The 19,420-nt window shown below is 52.4% G+C and overlaps 1 protein-coding gene across 1 annotated transcript in view; it reads left to right on the top strand.

Moving 5' to 3' along the window:
* Positions 1-2,591: 2,591 nt before the first annotated feature.
* LOC130678832 (P2Y purinoceptor 8-like) overlaps positions 2,592-19,420 on the top strand; it is a 39,677-nt gene continuing 22,848 nt past the window's right edge. The window contains exon 1 of the mRNA XM_057496063.1: positions 2,592-3,124. The gene's annotated coding sequence lies outside the window, so the exon portion shown is untranslated. The remainder of the gene's footprint in view (positions 3,125-19,420) is intronic.

The raw sequence follows: 19,420 nt of genomic DNA, 5'->3' as shown, positions 1-19,420 counted from the left end.
TTTGTGTCTCTGACCCTCCTGTTCTGTGTCTAATGAGGACACCTGTCATTGCATTTAGGGTCACCCTCATCTGGCACAACCTCATCTCAGATCCTTCCCTTAACCCCATTTGCAGAGACCCTGTTTCCCATTCCCAGGCTCTAGGCCCAGGATTCGGGGTTCACCATTCAGCCCACCACACACTGTCCTTTGAGCAGAGATATTTCCCATGAACCAACCGCAGATCGTCCTGCCAGATGAGAGGACGTAGTTTGGGGGTGCGGAGAACTGCCTGGAGCCTCAAGGACAGGCAGGCAGTTGAGAAGAGGGGGCGACTGACTGAAGTCAGGGCAGCTGACATGGAGAATGTCCAGGAAGTGCCGGGAAGCCTCTGACCACACAGTCATGGCTATGATTATGGTCATCTTCCTCCCAGCTTGCCAAATGCTGACCGGAGGAGAAACAGGTCAGCTCAGGTGTCTCAGGGTGCATCCATGCCCAGGAGAAGCGAACACATTCTGGACAAGTGAAGTCCCCTCTGTGTCCAGTGTTCATCCTCAGCAGACCCTCCAGAACCCCATCCAGCCCCGGCCACACTCTCTGTGATCTAACAGAAGCCAGGTCTGATCACTGCTGCTTGCACCCAGCCCCCCTCACTGAACATGCATCTTTGAATGTGCATCTGGTAGACACTTACTTCCCCGACATTCCTAGCCGTTGGAGGTTGCTGTGAACCCGGTTCTGACTTATATAATAACAGGCAGTTGTCAGGAGGGATACTGAGAAAGATACTGGTTCCCAGACTCAGAGGAGAGCAGGTGGACAGACCTCTTTTCCTTTCCCTGCTCCAGACATGTATGTGATGTCTGGTACTGTGGCAGCCTCTTTGGGCCATGAGGCAAAACAAAACAAAACCAACCAACAAACAAAAACAGTAGGTGGTGGAGAAAGATAAAAAGAGACAAGGTCCTTGGTGGCATCATGGAGCTGTCAGCCACACCCTGGAAGGCTCATTCATGCATTTCCTGATAAGAAAAAAATCTACAGAGTTAAACCAATGTCTGTGTTTGTTTGTTTTTGTTTTTTAATCTCTTGCTGTCAAAAGCCTTGTTAAGGAATCAGTGTTTGGGACATGCTTCTACAGCTCTCAGTCCTATGTCTGGATATGAAGACTCCCCCCAGTTGCCCAGGAGAAGGGGGTCCCTCTGCCTCCATTTAGGATCTGGGATACAATACACATCCAAGATGATCTTGCCTTTCTGAAGGCACCTCACTGTTCCTGCTTGTCCCGGAGACCCATCAGGACTGTGGGTCCTGTCCTTTTTGCCTGGGATCCCAGTGATTGAAAAGATTAATTCTCAACAAGGGGAAGTACCCCCGAGGAAGCCTCAGTCACCAGGTAACACTTCCCCATGGTCTGTCTAGACATCCTGAAACCTGCCTTCAAGCTGGCTCTGTTAGGGGTTGGCCTGCCTCCCTCTTCCCCACAAAATTATCTCAGATTGCTCAGCCCTGACTTAGAGGGGATCCTCTTGAAAATGCAAACTGTGTGTAACCTGACCAGGTGGAGCATGTGAACATCATGTGGGATGGGAAAAATTGTGTGCCCACCTCCTGCCAGACTTTTATATTGGGGTTCTGAGCGCCAGGGTCCTGGAAACAGGACGTTGTTTGGAAACAGGCCCCATTTGCAGATGGGATTAAGTGCAGGGTCTGAGAGGAGGTCGTCCTGGATGAGGGTGGCCCTAAATCCAGGGACAGGTGTCCTCATGAGAGACGGAAGAGGAGAGACACAGACACAGAGGAGAAGCCACATGGAGATGGAGGCAGAGACGGGAGGGACCCAGCCACATGCCCAGGGCTGCCTGCAGCCCCCTGAGCAGGAAGAGGCAGGAAGGAGCCTCCCCTGGAGCCTGTGGAGGGAGCAGGCCCTGCCCCACCTGGACCTCAGATGTCAGAGCTTAAGAAGACACATTCCTGTTGTTTACACCACTGTGTTTGTGGCTTTTGTTACATCAGTCCTCGAAAACCAATACTGTCCTCGATAAGATCACTGTCTACCTGTCAGGATGTGAGTCCCATGGGTGTGGACATGCAGCAACGTGGGACAGAGAGGAGGGAGGTGCCTTCCCATACAGGCATGTCCGTCTGTCCGTCTATGGCGTGGGCTTAGGCAATCTGCTCACTGTGGGTGATTTTCTTTCGTCCCATACCTGCCCTGATGACGTGTAGGATGGTGGGTCTTAAACGCAGCTAGTGGTGGAGGCGTTGGCGCCACACAGAGGACGCGGCCCTGGTCACTGTAGAAGGTCTGGGACGCTGACCCCAAAGGGCCAAAGGGCCTGCGTCAGCCTGGAGCCTTCAGCCTGGGCTCTCGACTGTCAAGCATCCCTGACAGGTCCTCAGGGGCACTGAGCAAGTGAACCAGGAGCCCCTGGGGGGGACATGAGTCACCCCCGCCCAGCGGGCTGCTCGCGTCTGTCCTTGTCCCAAAAGATGCCGCTGTGCACACGGCTTTAGAATGTAAACGGAAAAGATGTTACATTAGCATTTTTTTTAATTAAAAAAAAAACAGGAATTGGTTCTGTCTGGGACCTCCCGCTTCAGCTCACCTCCCGCTGTCCCACTGGGAAGATGGTCCTTCCTCCTTGCCCAGCTCTTAGGGTTTGCCCCGTACAGGACACTTTTGGGGGCTGCAAGCTGTCCCCAGAGTCTTCGGGAAGTCACCCCGTGGTCTGAGGCTCTCCATCTGGCACCCCGCCCCAGACAGGACCGCGTGAGCCTAGTGGAAGGCGGGGACCCCACGGGTCTGGCCCTGCACAACAGCCAACAGACAGTTACACAGGAAATTTCATAACGGGTTTCCTCTTACCTTTGCAGAGTCCCAACCGTGGCTACGGGCAGCTTGGAGGTGGACCTTCAAGAATTTGCATCTGGCAACAGCACAGCCATCTCCTGCCATGCCCCACTCGACCACACTCCAGAGACACGGAAGGGCCGGGGTGACAACTGCCATTTGCTGACACGGGCAGACGCGGAGGCCCGGCACATGCCAGGGCTTCTGCAAAATACGCCGACTTCCTGAGACCCTCTGGGAGGCGCCGTGCAGTTGGCCTTGTGACCCCATCGGTGCAGCCTGCTCTGGGTGAGTCCTCTGCTCTTTACTCAGGTGCACTGTCAGGAGTGGGGCAGGGGTCCGAGCAGTGCAAAGGTTGCAAAGGTTGCAAAGGTTGGCGGGGGTGGTTGCAGACAGAGAAAAACCTCCAGTGAGTTTACAGCCACTGAGCAGGAAAACGCTCCAATATCCCAGCCAATGAAGACACCCTGGTGCAAAAACTCATTCCGGAAAACAGCTGTGCACAGTGTAGCCTGCACTGGGTGGGCGGACGGGAGCCTGTGTGCTCAAAGCCACCATGGGGCCCAAGCTGAGCAGGGGGCCGCTGGGTGCCCTGAGAGACTGCAGCCGCGTGCGTGGGCAAGAGTCTGCAGAGACACCCAGGGCTTGGCGCATTTGCAAACCCACCCAAAACAGTCTCAGAGAAGGTGAGCCCCATGCTGTCTGGGGGCCGCTTTGGGAATTCCCAGCCGGCCATGCAAAGGAGGCCACCTGGTGTGCTCGGTCGCCCTCGGTGGAGAGGAACTTCACCGCGTGGTTGTGCTCCCACCCCGAGCGGAGGCTCCTCTGTCCTTGCTGCCCGTGGTCCGTGTGTGGTCGGAGGCACGAGCCTGATGCAGGGACGCAGAGGCCCCCAGGCCGGGCACAGCTTCGAGCCGGTCGCCACGCTGAGCATGTGTGCATCACCCACTAGAGGTGGGCTAGCCGCCCAAGGAAGGAGATATTTTTCTTTGGAGATGTTTCCATGCTGGAAGAATGGTGTTTTCATCGGGGCATTCCCCACCCCGGCGTGTGTGGAAGGAGGGGGCTGTGCCCGTGGGACGTTGGCCCCGGTATCCTGGCTGATAAATGGGACCCACGCCTGGCCCTCCAGGCTGCTTGGGGGCTAAGCTGCTGTTCTCGTTTCTGAAACATCCCGGCTTCACCACGTGAGCAGAGGGAGGAGGCTGGGCAGCTGGACTCTGACCCGGAACCCCTCCCCAAGCACACCTAAGGGCTGTGTTTCCATCTTAGGTGAAAGCAGGGGGTGGGGGGTAAGCCATGGGTTAGCGACAAGGCTCCTGGGGACAGTGGGTAAACACCAGCGCTCACCCACCTGGAGACGCTGCCCCTGGGCCTGGCAGGTGAGCCCAGCCTCCCACATCCGGTGCCACTTCCCCCAGCCAGCCCTCCTCCTTGTCCGTGAGCATCGGTGCTGGCCGGCCTTTTGTGGGCTTGGGGCCTCGTCCTGCATCCCTGGGGCAGCAGGTGCATGAGTGAACCCAAGAGCACCTGCAGGTGGGGTCCCCCAGAGTGAGCCCGGCCGGAGCCCCAGGCAGGAAGCAGCACAGAACTGGGGTCTGGGGCTTGCTGACCGACGGCAGGGCTGCACGAGGGGCAGGGTCCGCGGTGCCTCTCGATGGCTGGAGGCAGGTGGCATGGCCCCAGGTGGGCCGGGCTGTGTTGACTATGGTGCTGTGCGTGGCGCTGGCCAGACCCCCAGACAGACCCCTGTGTGGGTGGTAGGCTGAGAGTGGGCACCCCAGGCATCGAGCAGCCCTGGAGGGGGGCCTGCATGCTTCTGTAGTGGGGTGGCATAAGCAGGAGACCCCTGATGGGGTGGGGATGCAGGAAGTGTGGGGGTGAGGGGCTCTCGGGGCAGAATCCAGGGTCAGATACACGGGACCACTGCTTGGCCCGCAATGTGGCACTGGTGACGTTCGGTCCGGGTCCCTGTGTCACACGCCATAAAGTAGGGTGAAACCCTGGTCACACCCACCGCATGCCAGCAGCACCCCTCCCCCAACAGGGGGACAACCAAAGGTGTCCACAGACATTGACCAGTGTCCCCCAGGGGGAGGGGCAAAGTCAGCCCTGGTCGTGAGCCACACTGCTAGGTGATGGGTAAATGACAGGTAGATCATAGGTAGATGCATAGACAAAGGATAGACGATAATGATACTTGATAAACACAGAATAGATCAACAGATAAGTGATATAGGGTGGATGATCGATACGTCCAGATGGACGGATAGATAATAGCTGGATGATGGACAGAGCCTCTCACGTCGGCTCAGGGCATCTCAGCGTCTCGGCACTCCTGACACGGGGTCCGGGTGACCCTGGGGTGGGTGTCCTTTTCACTGTGGGGTGCTGAGCGGCCTCCCTGGTCTGCACCCCCAGAAGCCGGGAGCAGCCCCTCCAGGCCATGACCCCAAATGTGCCCAGACTGTGCCACGTTCCCTGGGTGGGGCAGAATCGCCCCCAGTTCAGAGGCACTGGAGGAACACATTAGGATGAACCACACACAGTGTGGCACCCAGCTGGGTGGAGAAGCAGGGCCATGTCCCCTTGCCCAGGTCTCAGGAGGAGGAGATCTGGGCTGGGCCCGGACGCTCGGGGCCGCCTCCTCCTGTTTCCCAACCTTTTGCTGTACATTCTCGCCGCCATCATAAAACGATTAAAATGAAAGACACAGTGATAGGGTGTGAATAAGCTTATGTGAGGGTCAGCAGACGGAGGCCACATCCTGAGAAATGGGCCGGGACTGACGCCCCACTGTCCTGCACTAAGGGCCCTGTGGTGTCTGTGCTATCCCACAGCACCCGATTCTCTGCCCAGAACTAAGCGCTTGTTCCAATAAAGGGCATTTTTCCTAACAAAATGGGAACACTGGGAAGACTCTTTTATAATGTCTTGTGCAGCAGGGATGTGGCTCCTGGCTGGCTGGGTCACTCGCTGCCAGGACATGACCCATCTGCCAGGATGTCATGCCCTCTGAGCACCCTGAGGTCGGAGCCCTGGGGGTCCGTGTGTTCATTTCCCATGTGCATGTGCTGGGGGTGGGACAGGACAAGGCCGCCCCTACAGTCAGGATGGGGACAGGCCAGCAGGCAGGCATGTGGAATAAGATGGGAGGTCACCCATCAGGCATGGCCACAGCGGATGCATGGGAAGGTGCCTGCGTGGACTGGGACCCTGCAGATGAGAGACCGCAGGAAGTCACCATAGGCTCAGTAACTGGGCGGATGGATGGGTGGGTGGGTGGATGAATAGATGATGGTTGGGTGGATGGATGGATGGATAAAACAGGGAAGAGGCTGGTTTCAGTTAATCCCTCCGAATGTGTTTCTTAGGTAACAAATTACCACAAAGCGGGGAGCTTAAAAACACCAGAATTCATCCTCTCTCAGTTTTGAGGCCAGACATCTGAGATACAGGCAGGGCTCTGGGGTCCAGGCAGGCAGGGCTGCACTCCTTCTGCAGGCTCTGGGGACACTCCTTCCTGCCTCTCCTGGTTCCTGGGGGCTCCAGGCATCCCTTGGCCTGTGGCCATGTCCCTCTTACCTCTGCCTCTGTCATCACTTGGATCTCCTGTCGGTGTGTTTCTGTGTCTCTGTGCATCTTCTCCTCCTCTTATAAGGACACTTCTCACATTGGATTAGGGCCACCCGAATGGACTCATCCTGACTTATATCTGAATCACATCTTCAAAGATCTTATTTCCAAACTACAGCCACCCTCACAGGTACCGTGCTTTAGGTCTTCAACATATCTTTTTGGGGGACAAAATTCAGCCCACAAGATCCCCACAAATTCTTTGCAAAACCCTGCCCTCTTCATCCTAATCAGCACAGGAGAGAAGGTATGTTGGACAGGTCAGTGCCTGGGGTTCCCCACTCAGATGCCCCACGCTGTGGCTCATCCCAAGTCTCTCACTAGATCACAGATGCCCCTATAGGGCCCCTGGAGAGTAGAGCTGTCCCCTCGGCCTACCACGTCCTTGAGCACCTGCACAGGGTCCACCCATGTCCCTGCTCTGCAGAAGGGACAGGGGAAGACAGCTAACATATACGGCAAGCCTGCTACATGCACTGGGAACTCGGGGTACTCTCCAGGGCTGTCGTGGGACCCTCAAATCAACACTGCAAGACCCAACTCTACATTGTCAGCCTGGTGCAGATGATGGAATTAAGTAGGGCAGTGATAAGGATATGATGAGTAAGGGATTCAAATGCCAAAATCTCAGTCATCAAAATAAATACTGATGTCTTATCTTTTTTAATGTCTGAAAGAGAGACCCACATAACATAAAATTTGCTATAGTACAATCCAATGGCATTTATCACATTCACAGAGTTGTGCAAGCCCCTCTATCTAGTTCCAAGACACATTCACCACCCAAAGGAGACCCCGTACCTATTAACCATCATCCCCAGTACCCCTCCTGAAGCCCCTGGCAAACAGCAACTTACAATATTTTTTAGCATAAAAAGGAAGGAAGTGTTGATAACACTCTACAATGTGGATGAACCTTGAAAACATGATGCTGAGCGACAGAGGCCAGACCCAAAAAGTCACATGGCATATGATGATTTCACTCATATGAAAGTCCAGAATAAACAAGGCAATAAATAGGATTTTCCTGCAGCATTTTAATGTATGCAGATTACTGCTAAAATCTCATGATGAACCAAACATTAACATTTTAGGTAAAGAACAGGGCTACCCAGAGCCCTATTAGACACGGAAGCAAAAAGGAAAAAAATGTACTCCTCCCCACTAGACATCATCCTATGAGTTATTTTCATGGTATATTTTTGGTAGAACAGTTAAGAGTTGGGAGAAGATTAGAACATTAAACAGTAGGTATATTGAAGCTCACAGTATTGTGTTAAGTTTAAACAGTTTATTGATACCCAAACTAAAATTTACAGTAACAGTTTTTCTGGATTTTGTGGGGGTAAATGCATCAATAATATTTTAAAACCTCTCTACTTTAATATTTTTGGGGAAATTAATTGTTGAAATACATAAGAGCAGGTATGTAGGGTGTCATTTTCCCCATGCCTCAGGCAAGTCCTACATGGCTCCACATGGAGCTGAAGCAAATTCCTGCTGCCAAACAGAGCCTGGAAAGCATCTGGCCAAGTCTGGGGCATTCCCTTCCCAGCATGGACCTCCAGGCAAGTAGAGATCAGCAGAGGCTCCACACAGAATTAATCTGTGATACTTTGTTACAACAGTCACAGGAAACTTATACCAATGATAGTGAAGATACAAGTGAAGGCATGTGGGGTGAAACCAAAGCAGCCAAAACAGGGAAATTCATAGCCTTAAAAACATTCAGTGGAAAAGAAGACAGACTGCAATTCTATGGCCCAAGAGCCCATCTCAAGGCAGAAAAAGAGTTTATTTTTTTAAATCCAGCCAAAAGAAAAGACAGGGAAGGAAATGATGAAGAACAGAGATTAGTAGAACAGAAAAAAAATTAATGTGCCATAGAGAAAAATCCACAAAAATAATATGTACCTCATGGGGTCATTTTAAGCTTTGAAATAACATGGACCTGTTCTGTTCAGGATAAATGCCATTCTCTTTGGAGGTTCACCTCAAATCAGATGGGATCCCCAGTTCTAGGTTCTGAACTCAGGTGGACTCACAGAACCCTCACAATGCCCCCAGAGAAAGCTGTCAACATCACCATTCACATAGGGAAACTGAAGCCAAGTGACATTCCCAACATCACCCAGCCAGCTGTGGTCTACACTGCCTGCTATTATTATTAGCCTTGCTCCGTGCATGCATATTCTGAGTCATCTGTCTGATGACTATTTAAAGCTAAATCCCCGTCCATGTAGGGGGAGATGGCAATGTGCTAGGACTGCATAGAAGTGGCACTTGCACAACACAGTGAAGCCACCAAACATCCCTGTACCATTTATTTTAAAATGGTGAATTGTGTGTATCTCAGTTTTTTAAAAGAGAGACAGGAAAACGTAACCGATGGCCGGGCACTTACTTCCTCATCCTGGGCTACAAACCGTCTTTGCAGGACTTGTCATGAGCCAGCCGTGCTGGGTCTGACACATGCTGAGTCACGCTCGCAGGAAGCCGGCAAAGGGGCATTCCTGAAAGTCGCACCACAGGATGCCCACCCAGGGCTACAGCTGGCCGACTTCCTGCACCAAACACAAATCCCTTCTAAATAAGCATTGCCATTGTCCATGGGTAAATCACGGGCAAGCAGGGTTCTGCACCTGGGGCCGAGTGCAGCCTATGTGTGCGCCCTGTGGCAGTGTCTTCTGGCTCCAGCTTTGATTCCTCGTTCAAGCCAGCACCAGGAAGAGATTCCTCACCCTCGGTCACATGCTGGCTGTTCTGCAATAGCAGCAGGCTTTGTCTACACCACCGTGGATTAAAAATGCATGCATGACAGAGAATATTAGGGACCATAGGTATTATCAGGGACACATGCCTCATTCCCCACCCCTCAGGGCTCTCATTCACATCACAGTGACTGGCTGAGCACGCTCCTCCCCTGAGAATGTTAATGGGCCGTGTGCACCCAGTTGAATGACCCTACTGTAGAGGATTTGGTCCATGTGCAAGCTTGGCACCCAAGGGTCCACGTCCCCTTTGCCTTGAAAGTGGTTTCCTTTTCTCTGAGAACATCAGACAACTTCTCTAGAGCCTTATCCTGTGTCCTCAAACCCTGGGCGTGGAAGCCTGGCTCAAGGCTGTGTGCAGGGGCTTCCTGCAGGGCACAGGGTGGCTTACACAACACCCATTGATTCTCACAGTTCTGGGGGCTGGAGGCTTGAGAAGGTGCTGGCTGGTTCTGTGTCTGCTGCGGACCCACTTCCTGGTCACTGCTTTGGACGAAGCAGGAGTCCATGGAAAGTGGTGGCCAGTGGCCAGTGAGTCAAACAGAAAGGTGCTCACTCTCCAGGCATTGGGTTTAGGGTTGACCAGCCACCGTGATGGACCCAGGAAGCAGACTCACACAAGGCAGGACTTTTGGAGCTAAATGGGGACAGCCCTGGGAAAGGGGTTACAAGTGATCACGCTGGGGTAGAGGGTTTAAATATTGTCCCCCCCAAAATTACTTCCACATCCTGGCCCCGAAGAACCTGCGAATGGGACCTTCTTAGGAAACAGGGTGTTTGTGTGCAGGTGGGATGAAGTGCAGGATCTGAGATGAGGTCGTCCTGGGTGAGGGTGGCCTAAATCCCACGACAGGAGTTCTTATAAGAGACAGAAGAGAAGAGACATAGACAGAGAGGAGAAGCCACGTGGAGATGGAGGCAGAGACGGGAGGGATGCAGCCACACACCCAGGGCTGCCTGGAGCCCCCAGAAGCTGGAAGAGGCAGGAAGGAGCCTCCCCTGGAGCCTGTGGAGGGAGCTCAGCCCTATCCCTCCTGGACCTCAGACTTCTGGTCTTCAGGGCTGGTAGAGGACACATTCCTGTTGCTTTAAGAACCCTGGTGTGTGGTCCTTTGTGAGGACACCTCAGGACACACATGTACGACATTGTTCCCTGGACAGAAGGCCTACAAACCCTGTGACTTCAAGCAGCCTCCACGTGCCTGTTACTGTTTCTCTTGGTTTATCTGCAGTGATGGACCCCGGGTGAGGGGCCATGAGGAAGGCAGGTGGAGCAAACAGGCTCTGATAGACTCAGCTGACCTTGGGAGAGTCCCTTTGTCACTCTGTGCCTCAGTTTCCCCCCTTGTGCAGTGGTCCCTTTGAATGGCCCAGGCATGTCCAGGGACCCCACTCAGGGGTGCTATGTGACTGCAGCTTAAGAAACCCACCTGGTTCAGCAGTGACCAGGACTGCATCTCATCAGCTCAGCATCCCTGACATGCAGGGTGCTAGGGCTCCATCAGGTTTCTGGAAACATGCAATGGTGTTATCATGGAAAATCAATCTGTTGTATCAATCAAGGGGGTTATGACCTCGGATCTCCCCACCCCACCCCAAAGTGTGACAACCAGCGACAGCTCCAGACATTGCTGAGTGCCCCTGGGGGCCCCAGTTGCCCTTAGCCAGCACTCACCCAGCTTGAGCATCTCATCAGTTGACCGTCCACAGCCCTGAGGGACACGGGGGCTTCTTGTGGTCTCAGAGAATCATACTGACCCAATCATCTTGGCCAGAAAAATCAGCATATGTTGTGTGGAATGGAATGCATCACAACCTGATAACCATCAGCCCTGGGCTCTTCCCCCAAACCCACAGGGTGTTTGTTCAGGGGTCATGTGGACAGTAAACCCGGCATAACCCCTTTGTAGGAGTGGGTGGCCAGGAACCCCGGGGCCACCATCTAGGATCACGACCTGGGCCAGGCACGGTCCGGCCTCACGGTAGGAGGTGGGTGCGTGGTACGGCCTGGCAAGGCTATGCTTCTCCCTTGCAGACCTTAAACTTCGCCAGCTGTGTATCTGACTCTGGTCACACAGTGGCCTCATGACCTAACCTCAGGTTCCACTTCCATCAAAGATGAGCACCACCACTTTCTCTCCATTCATCGCAGAGATGCTGTGATGAACGGGAGCTGGTAAGCCATGAGGCTACACAGATATGAGGCATCAGCCTGGGAAGTGAGATGGTGGTGCACCGTGAGCATCAGCCATGGGAGGGAACTCAATCGGGCTGTTTCCAGCGTCCGCCTGGCTCTAGATGGGGCACTGCCACCTGCTCCGAGCCTCCATTACGGGCATGTCTCTGCTCCAGGCCTGCTGGGTTACATCAGCTCTGAGCCTCTGTGACAGCACATGGTAAATTAGGAACCATCAACTATTAGCCCAAAGATTTTCCAGTATCAAAGCTTGGTGGGGTCCCGGATCTGGTCCAAAAGGAATGGGGGTTTAATTTCTCCAGGACTCAGAAGGCTGAGTCCTATCAGGTGAGCTCTGGCGTGGCCTCTAGGACATGCCCAGAGCCCCCATCTAGGATCCTGCCTCCCTTTCTCCACTTTTGAGTCCTTCTGGCTCTGCTCAGAGGCGGGTGGTGGGCTGCACAAGAGCAGGGGCCTTCTGCAGCTTTTTGGTGCTGGGACAGGGATGTCTGGGCCCGCATGGCTTCTGACTTGAACACCAAGGGACTCACTCCCTTAAACCTTGCCCAGGACCAAGCTGTCCTTCTCCTGGGCATTTTCCAGCTCCTGGCACCCCCAAATCTCCATCATTTCCAGCAAAATTGCATCTTGCTGTCCTCCAACCCCAGTTACGATCTGCTGCCCCATTCACGCTGTGTGTTTGTTCTGGAAAGGCATGTCACCTAGGTTCTGGGGGCCTGGTGGCAGGACAGTCAGTTGGTTCTGATGTGAGATGGGATGTGTCTTGGGAATGCAAGCCAGAGGTCAAGCTGCGCTCTCTCTGCATCGGAAAGAATAAGCAGCACCACCCAGGGTGGCTTCTCTGCAGGTCTGTGCATTCGTCAGCGTCTCCGGAGGAACAGACTGTGGAAGTGCGTGTGTGTGTCAATGTGGCTGGGCCACTGGGGCCCAGGAATTTAGTGCATTGTGATTCTGGGTGTGCCTGTGAGACTGTTTCTGGAAGAGTGGACTCAGGAAAGTAGGTGGCCCTCCCCGGTGTGTGTGCACGCGAAGGGCATCCATGCTCGGATCCCTTGAAGGCTTGACTGAATGACGTGGGGTCATGGAGAAGGTAGCTCTCGCTGCCTCCCTGAGTCTCAGTTGAGACAAACGTCTTCCACCCTCAGGAACTTATGACACTGGCTTTCTTGAGTCTCTGGCTTGCAGACGGCAGGTGGCGGGACTTCTCAGCCTCCATAAGTACGTGAGCCAAGTGCTTACAGTAAATCTCCTTAGGTATATGCAGCTCCCATTGGTTCTGTTTCTCTGAAGAATTCTGACTAGCACAAGGGCCAAAAGGAGATACAGATGGTTGGTAGATAGATAGTATAGGTAGGTGGGTAGATAGGTGGGTGACAGATAGATAATAGATAGATTGATAATAAATAGATAGATAGATAGATAGATAGATAGATAGATAGATAGATAGATAGATAGATAGATAGATAATAGATAGATGGATAGAGATAAATAGATAGATGATGATGATGATAGATAAATAGATGATAGATATAGATAGATAGATAGACAGACAGACAGATAGATAGATAGATAGATAGATAATAGATAGATGGATAGAGATAAATAGATAGATGATGATGATGATAGATAAATAGATGATAGATATAGATAGATAGATAGACAGACAGACAGACAGACAGATAGATAGACAGATAGATAGATAGTATAGGTAAGTAGGTAGGTAGGTAGGTGATAGATGATGATAGTATAAGAAGGTAGGTAGGTGATAGATAGATAGATGGTAGGTAGATAAAGATAAAGTTGTAGGTGGATGGATACATGTATATCTGCATAAGATAGATGAATAGATGTTTATCTATCTAGGATTAGATAGATCATTATATAGACAGGGGATAGATTGATAAGGAGAGAGAGACAGAGGGATGTGTTTTAAGGAGTTGAGTCACAATGGAGGAGGCTGCCAAGTCCCACTTTTGCAGGGTAGATCAGCAGGCTGAGACCAGAGAAGCGCTGAGCCTGCAGCTGGAGTCTGAAGACCATCTGGAAGCAGAATCCCTCTCCCTTGGGGGAGGCCAGTCTGTTTTCTCTCAAGGCCTTCGACTGATTGGATGAGGCCCACCCACACTATGGAGGGCCACCTGCTTTACTCAAATTCCACCAGCTGAAATGTTAATCCCACCTAAAATTAAAATACCTTCACAACAGTGCCAGATTGGTGTTTAACTGCATATCTGGATACTGTGGCCCTGCTAACTTGACATGTGACACTCACCATCATAGTTTGATAGAAACCTACTTGGCTGACATCTGGCTCCCTGGCCACCTTATCATGCTCAGGGCTGACTCTGCCTCTCGGTTGGTCTCGGGTGGTTTCCAGGGTCCAAGCAGCCCCCTGAGGCTCTGCTCTATTATCCATTGGCCCTGCCGTCCAATGTCCAAGTCTTTGCATGAACAAATCTTTTCATTTCTTTTTGCCCCCAGTGTTTTTGAGCTATAATTGACATATAACATTGTATGAGCCCCAGGTATACAAACTAATCATGTGACACAGGTATAGAGGGATATGGCTGAAGAAGGAAATTGAGATGCTCTATTGAATCTTGATAACATAGTTTTCTGTTCAAAAGGTTAGAAATGAGAAACAGCAAAATCATGCAATGCTTAAGAAGTCTTATCAGTGGAAGAAATGAAAAATTACAACTGCTTGTTTTGCAAACCTCTTCTCTAAAAATAAAAAATCTAACTGATAATCCTTTGCATGTCATGGTCATAAGCCAAAATGACATCTTTAGCTTTGTCTGCAGAGATTCAACAAATGTTTCAGGACAGAGTGGCTCAGTTTTTCAATCCCCTCCCCTTGGCAAATGATACAAAATCCAGCAAGTAGATATTGGACATGGTCCTTAACACCCCAAGATATACATAAATACCCATCATGGGATCTTTGCCCTTTTCTTCACAGAAAAATAAATATCTGCTTTGCATAATCTTATCGGTTTCACAAAGATCAGCCCACTGACGTCCACATCACCAGGAAACAAGCCCTACTTCTCGAGACGCAGGCAGAGCTCATGCAGATCCCCTTCTGAAACTGCAGAAAGGTCATGCTCTCTCACAAGGCTGTTCCATGTTTCCCATGCATTTACCACCACACGCCAATCAAAGCAATTTCATTGAGGACTCTTTTTGCACATTACCCCTTCCCCTTGAGTCCTGGATTATCTCCTCCCTCTCTCTCCCAGAAGCTGTAGGACAGCAAGGTCTTCAAACTGGGATGCTCAATGCAGCAAACGCCATCCAGGAGTCCCCGTGCACACTGGGCTGTAGAACGACCACCGTTCAGATTTTGTACCATTCAAAAGGATCCTAGCACCATTTGGGTTCATATTTAAAAGTCTTTTATTTTTCACCCCATCCAACTCATGACCACAAAAATGGAATTTTTTTTTTCAATCAATGTTTAGATCCTCTGCATATTGAATGTAAGCATAAGAAAGTTAAAGAATCCTGGGTGAACAGGAGAAAAGCGAGCCCTCTTCCAGGAGAAACCTTGCTATGGTACATCTCTCCGCAAACAAAGGGACACCCACCTTCTTAATATTCAGCTCCGGTACTCCCAAACCCCAGGATCCCACGTCCCTGTCCAGGAGGCACCTGTTAGGGGCAAGAGGGGCTGAATCAGAAATCAGGTACTTGAGGCCCGTGCAGGTGAAGCACCATATTCAGTAGAGTGGTGGCAATACTGATGTTTCCAGCTTCTCACCTTCCTCTTCTCCACCCCCAAAAGAAGGAAGAGATGCCAGGTGGACATGTCGATCATCGATGCTCTCCCACATGGTGAGATCTCTTCCTGCTATTTTTAAGATTCATTGGTGAATCCCACAGATGAAGCTCTTCTACTTGTTTTCTTCACATGGGCTATGGATTCCTCCATGAACTGACAACCACTTCATTGGACAAATCATAGCATATTTGCTCCAGTGATAGTGAGTCCTCATCCTTTATGACCCTGGAAAAGGTGGGAAAGAGTCAATGCCCACTAACAAAAATGAAAATAACATGCTGACTGCAGGGCCGCTGCACATTCAGTCATAGGGGATGTTCCCTCGTGTGAAAGGCGTGGGAATCTCTGGACCATGATTCCCCTTGTTCAGGAAGTAATGTCCAATGAGTGTGGTACGTTTATGTTTAATAATTTTGTATCAAAGTATTTAAGATAATTCTGTTACTTGGATCAACTTTGATCACCATGACTACTTAGAAGAAATGTTTTAGCAGGTAGAATCTGAGGGTGCAGGAAGTGAAACACATCCTTACATTTTACATTTCAACACACACACCTGTGTTTGTCATTGGGCCTTGGTTGGGGGTGCTAACCAAAAAAACATCCCAACATAGGTGCATGTGATGTACCATTAGGATCTGTGGAAATGGTGGAAATGAAATGCAAGGTCAAGGAGAGACAGCAACCATGTGAAATTCTCCAGTATTTCAAAGGAGTTCCTTCGTGGGTCCATTGAGTGGAGATGGGGTCTATAAAACCGATAAGAGTTCCCTGAATACCTTCAAAATGGTCACCCAGCAGCTGTCTGTTTAAATAGCAATGTTCACGGTGGGTTGGCAATTGTTTGCATCTTTTGAAATGTAAAGTAGTAGCTGTCAGTGTCAAAATCCTTTTCAAGGACACAGGAAAGCCATTTGTACTAGTTCCTTGGGTGGTGGAGACAAATTCCCATAAGCCAGGGACCTTAAAACTACAGAAATCATCCTCCCCCAGCTCTGGAAATGAGACATCTGAGGTCCAGGTGGGTCTCTAAGGTGCAAGGGGGCTCTGAGGTCCAGGTGGGGCAGGGCTGAGCTCCCTTCACAGGCTCAGGGGAGGCTCCTTCCTGCCTCTGCCAGTGTCTGGGGGCTCCAGGCGGTGTGGACTGCAGCCACGTCCCTCCTGTCCCTGCCTCCGACTCCATGTGGCTTCTCTGTGTCTGTGTGTCTGCCCTTTTGTCTCTTATGAGGACACCTGGCATTGGGTTTAGGGTGGACCAGGATGGTCCTCATCTCAGATGCTTGACTAATTACATCTACAAAGACCTGGTTTGTAAATAAAGTCACATTCCGAGATTCTGGGGGTCAGAATGTGGACATCTTTTAGGGACCACCTTTCCACCCATCACTTCATTGGAGGCCATGCATCAGGGTTTACTGGGTAAAAGCTTTGAGTGGGAGCTCACTGCTGTAGGGCCAATGGAGGGAGGGCTGTCCCACAAAGGGGTGCCAGGTTGGGACACGGGGGTGGGTATGGCAGCAGACATGCAGGACACACAGCCCTCTAGCAGGGCATGTGACAGGGACGCAGGCAGAGCTCATGAAGTTTAGTGAAAGAGGAAGCAGCCGCTAGCAGGCTGGCGCTGGCTGATTGTCACCAACACAAAGTCCATGTGAGAGGCGGGGGAGGGGCAGGCTGAGGGACCCAGAAGAGGAGAAATAAAGCCATTCTCTTTGCAAGTTTCAGTTGGCGATGGTGATGTATTTCCACCTGCGACAAGCCCGAGACTGACCTTTCCACCACTTGCTGTCCAGTCACTGGAATCACCGTGCAACCTGAGACAAGGCGTCTGGGAAGAGGTGGCCCCCACCCCACACTCAGCCAGCCCAGGACACTTACACTGTGGTCCAAGCACAGCCCCATGGCCACATTAAAGGTCAGGGTTAAAAATCCCCTCCTCCCACAGGACAAAACCGAGATTCAGCCTCCCCCACGCTGGACAACAGCCTAGAGCCTCACCAGGGCTGCACTGGGGGACCACTTCCCTCCAGGGGGGCGCTGTCCCGTGCACTCTGCCTGCCTTGGTGCCTGCTGCCAAGAAGGGTGACCTGCTTATCACTGCTGGGGACTCTCCCAGTTTGTCCCTGAAAGTCCCTTCTCCTGGGAAGCCCCTGGGTCCCTGCAAACCGGGCTAGTTGGTGCCCACAGCTGAGAGCCACACTGGTGTCCCAGGTGACTCTGACGTGCCACGGGTGTGGAGCAAAGTGGTGGCCAGGCTGACAGCACAGGGAGGTCAGGGGCTCAGGCACATAGCTGGGGTCCTCACTATGCACACGGGGAGGGGAATCCTCGCCATGCACAGGAGCATCCTCGCCGTGCACATGGGGTGGGGGGTGTTCTCATGCACACAGAGGTGGCTTCCTTGCCGGGCATGTGGGGAGTGGAGCTGAACCTGAGAGAGGCATGGCCGAGCACTGGGAGACGGGTGGCCTCAGACCCCCAGAACCCCGTCTGCTGATTGACACCATGGTTCCCACAGATGGGAGCCTGTTTCAATCTGTAGACTCCAAGCTGCCCCTAAGTTAAAACTGCACCAACAGCATTTAGGGTCCCTCCCTCCTGCCTCCCTCTTATACCTGCTGGACCCTGCGATTCCGCGGACCCCTCCCAACATGCCCCCAGGATCCTCTCCCAACTCAACAGGCAGCGATCTCTTTATCAAGCTGTGCACAGCAAACAAACAGATCACACTGCAGCCAATGTACCAATTCCCCATTCCCCGCCAAGGGTAATTAGCTTTCTTTTATCTTATTTTGGTTTTGTGTTTTTTCTGGTAAGAATATTTGAGATCTGCCTTCTTCACAAAGTTTTAAGTGCACAATCCATTGGCACGATGTTGTACGGAATATCTCTAGAAATTTTCATCTTCCCACACTGAAACTTTGTCCCCATGCAAGCGTCCTTCCCCACCCCCTGGCCCCCCTGTCCGCTGTCAGTCTCGACGGATGTGACAACGCTAGGCATCCCCTAGGAGTGGGATCCCATGGTGTTTGTCCTTTGCGGTCTGCTTATGTCGCCGAGCAGCGTGCCCTCAAGGGTCACCCATGTAACATCTGCCGGGATCACCTTCCTTTCTAAGGCTGAAAACTATCCCGTTGTACGACAGACCACATTTTGGTTATCGCCTCATCACATGATTAGATAAGAGCCACCTTATGCTCTAGTGATCCCAGTTCTGGGTGGATAGCCAAAAGGGTTGAAATCGGGACCCAAGAATCAGGGCACCCCCACCCCCCCACCCCAGGCCCCAGCAAGACGGAAGCAGCCACGATGTGTGCACCCACAACGCTCCGGTGCCCAAATCCTGCACCGTCTGTGTGAGCTCCTACCCACCCCAGGCACAAAACCGTAAGCCCTACTTGTGGCCCTACAGACTTTAGGGGACAGAACCAGGCCCATGGGACATAGCACCCGACAGGGGCACCAGCACCCTTGCTGGGCCCAAGTTCCCTAAGTCGTATCAGCTTGCCACACCCTGCGTGCCTCCCTGCCTCACCCGTGAGCCCAAGACCCCACCCCGTGCCGGCCCCGCCAGACCCCTCCTCTTCATGCACTCCCTCACCAGGGCCTCTGAGAAGCCTGCAGGGACCCAGGAGGTGTGGGGTGGGGGGACCTCCCTGCTCCTGGCACCCTCCCCAGGCTAGACAACCCCCCACCATCCTCTTATAGCCCTTATTTCCCTCCCCTCCTCACCCACCCTGCCCACACATTCCCTGGGTGGTCATCTCTGCCGGGGGTCCTGCATAGCCATGGAAGTCTAGGAGCCACGCCCTGCCCCTGGGAGGCCCCCCTCTCCACAAGATGTCCAGGTACTAGTGCACAGAACCGGGGCAGATGTTTTGTTCCTTGGCAAAGGGGAAATGACGTGGAGAGGGTCAAGGCTGCTCATGGGCAGGCCTTGGGACAGGCAGACAAGGCTGGGTTATGCAGGGGACCCAGTGCCATGCAAACACCCCTTGCATGAGGAAGAGGAAGGTGGGATGGAGAGAATCAGGAGAAACACTGTGGGGCTGGCTTCGCAGGTGGGCGGAGGGTGGAAGGAACCCAGCTCGGCCCTGGATGGAGCCCAGGGGGGTCCCGTGGGGCTCAGCACCTCACAGCTGCTGGGCAACCAGGGCAGCGTCCCGCTGGTTTGGCACAGGTCTCGCAGGCACCCG

This window comes from Manis pentadactyla, chromosome X (assembly GCF_030020395.1).
Source record: "Manis pentadactyla isolate mManPen7 chromosome X, mManPen7.hap1, whole genome shotgun sequence".
Classification (NCBI taxonomy): Eukaryota; Metazoa; Chordata; class Mammalia; order Pholidota; family Manidae; genus Manis; species Manis pentadactyla.
Note: the sequence above shows the minus strand (reverse complement) of the source record. Positions and strands in the feature narration are given on the sequence as shown.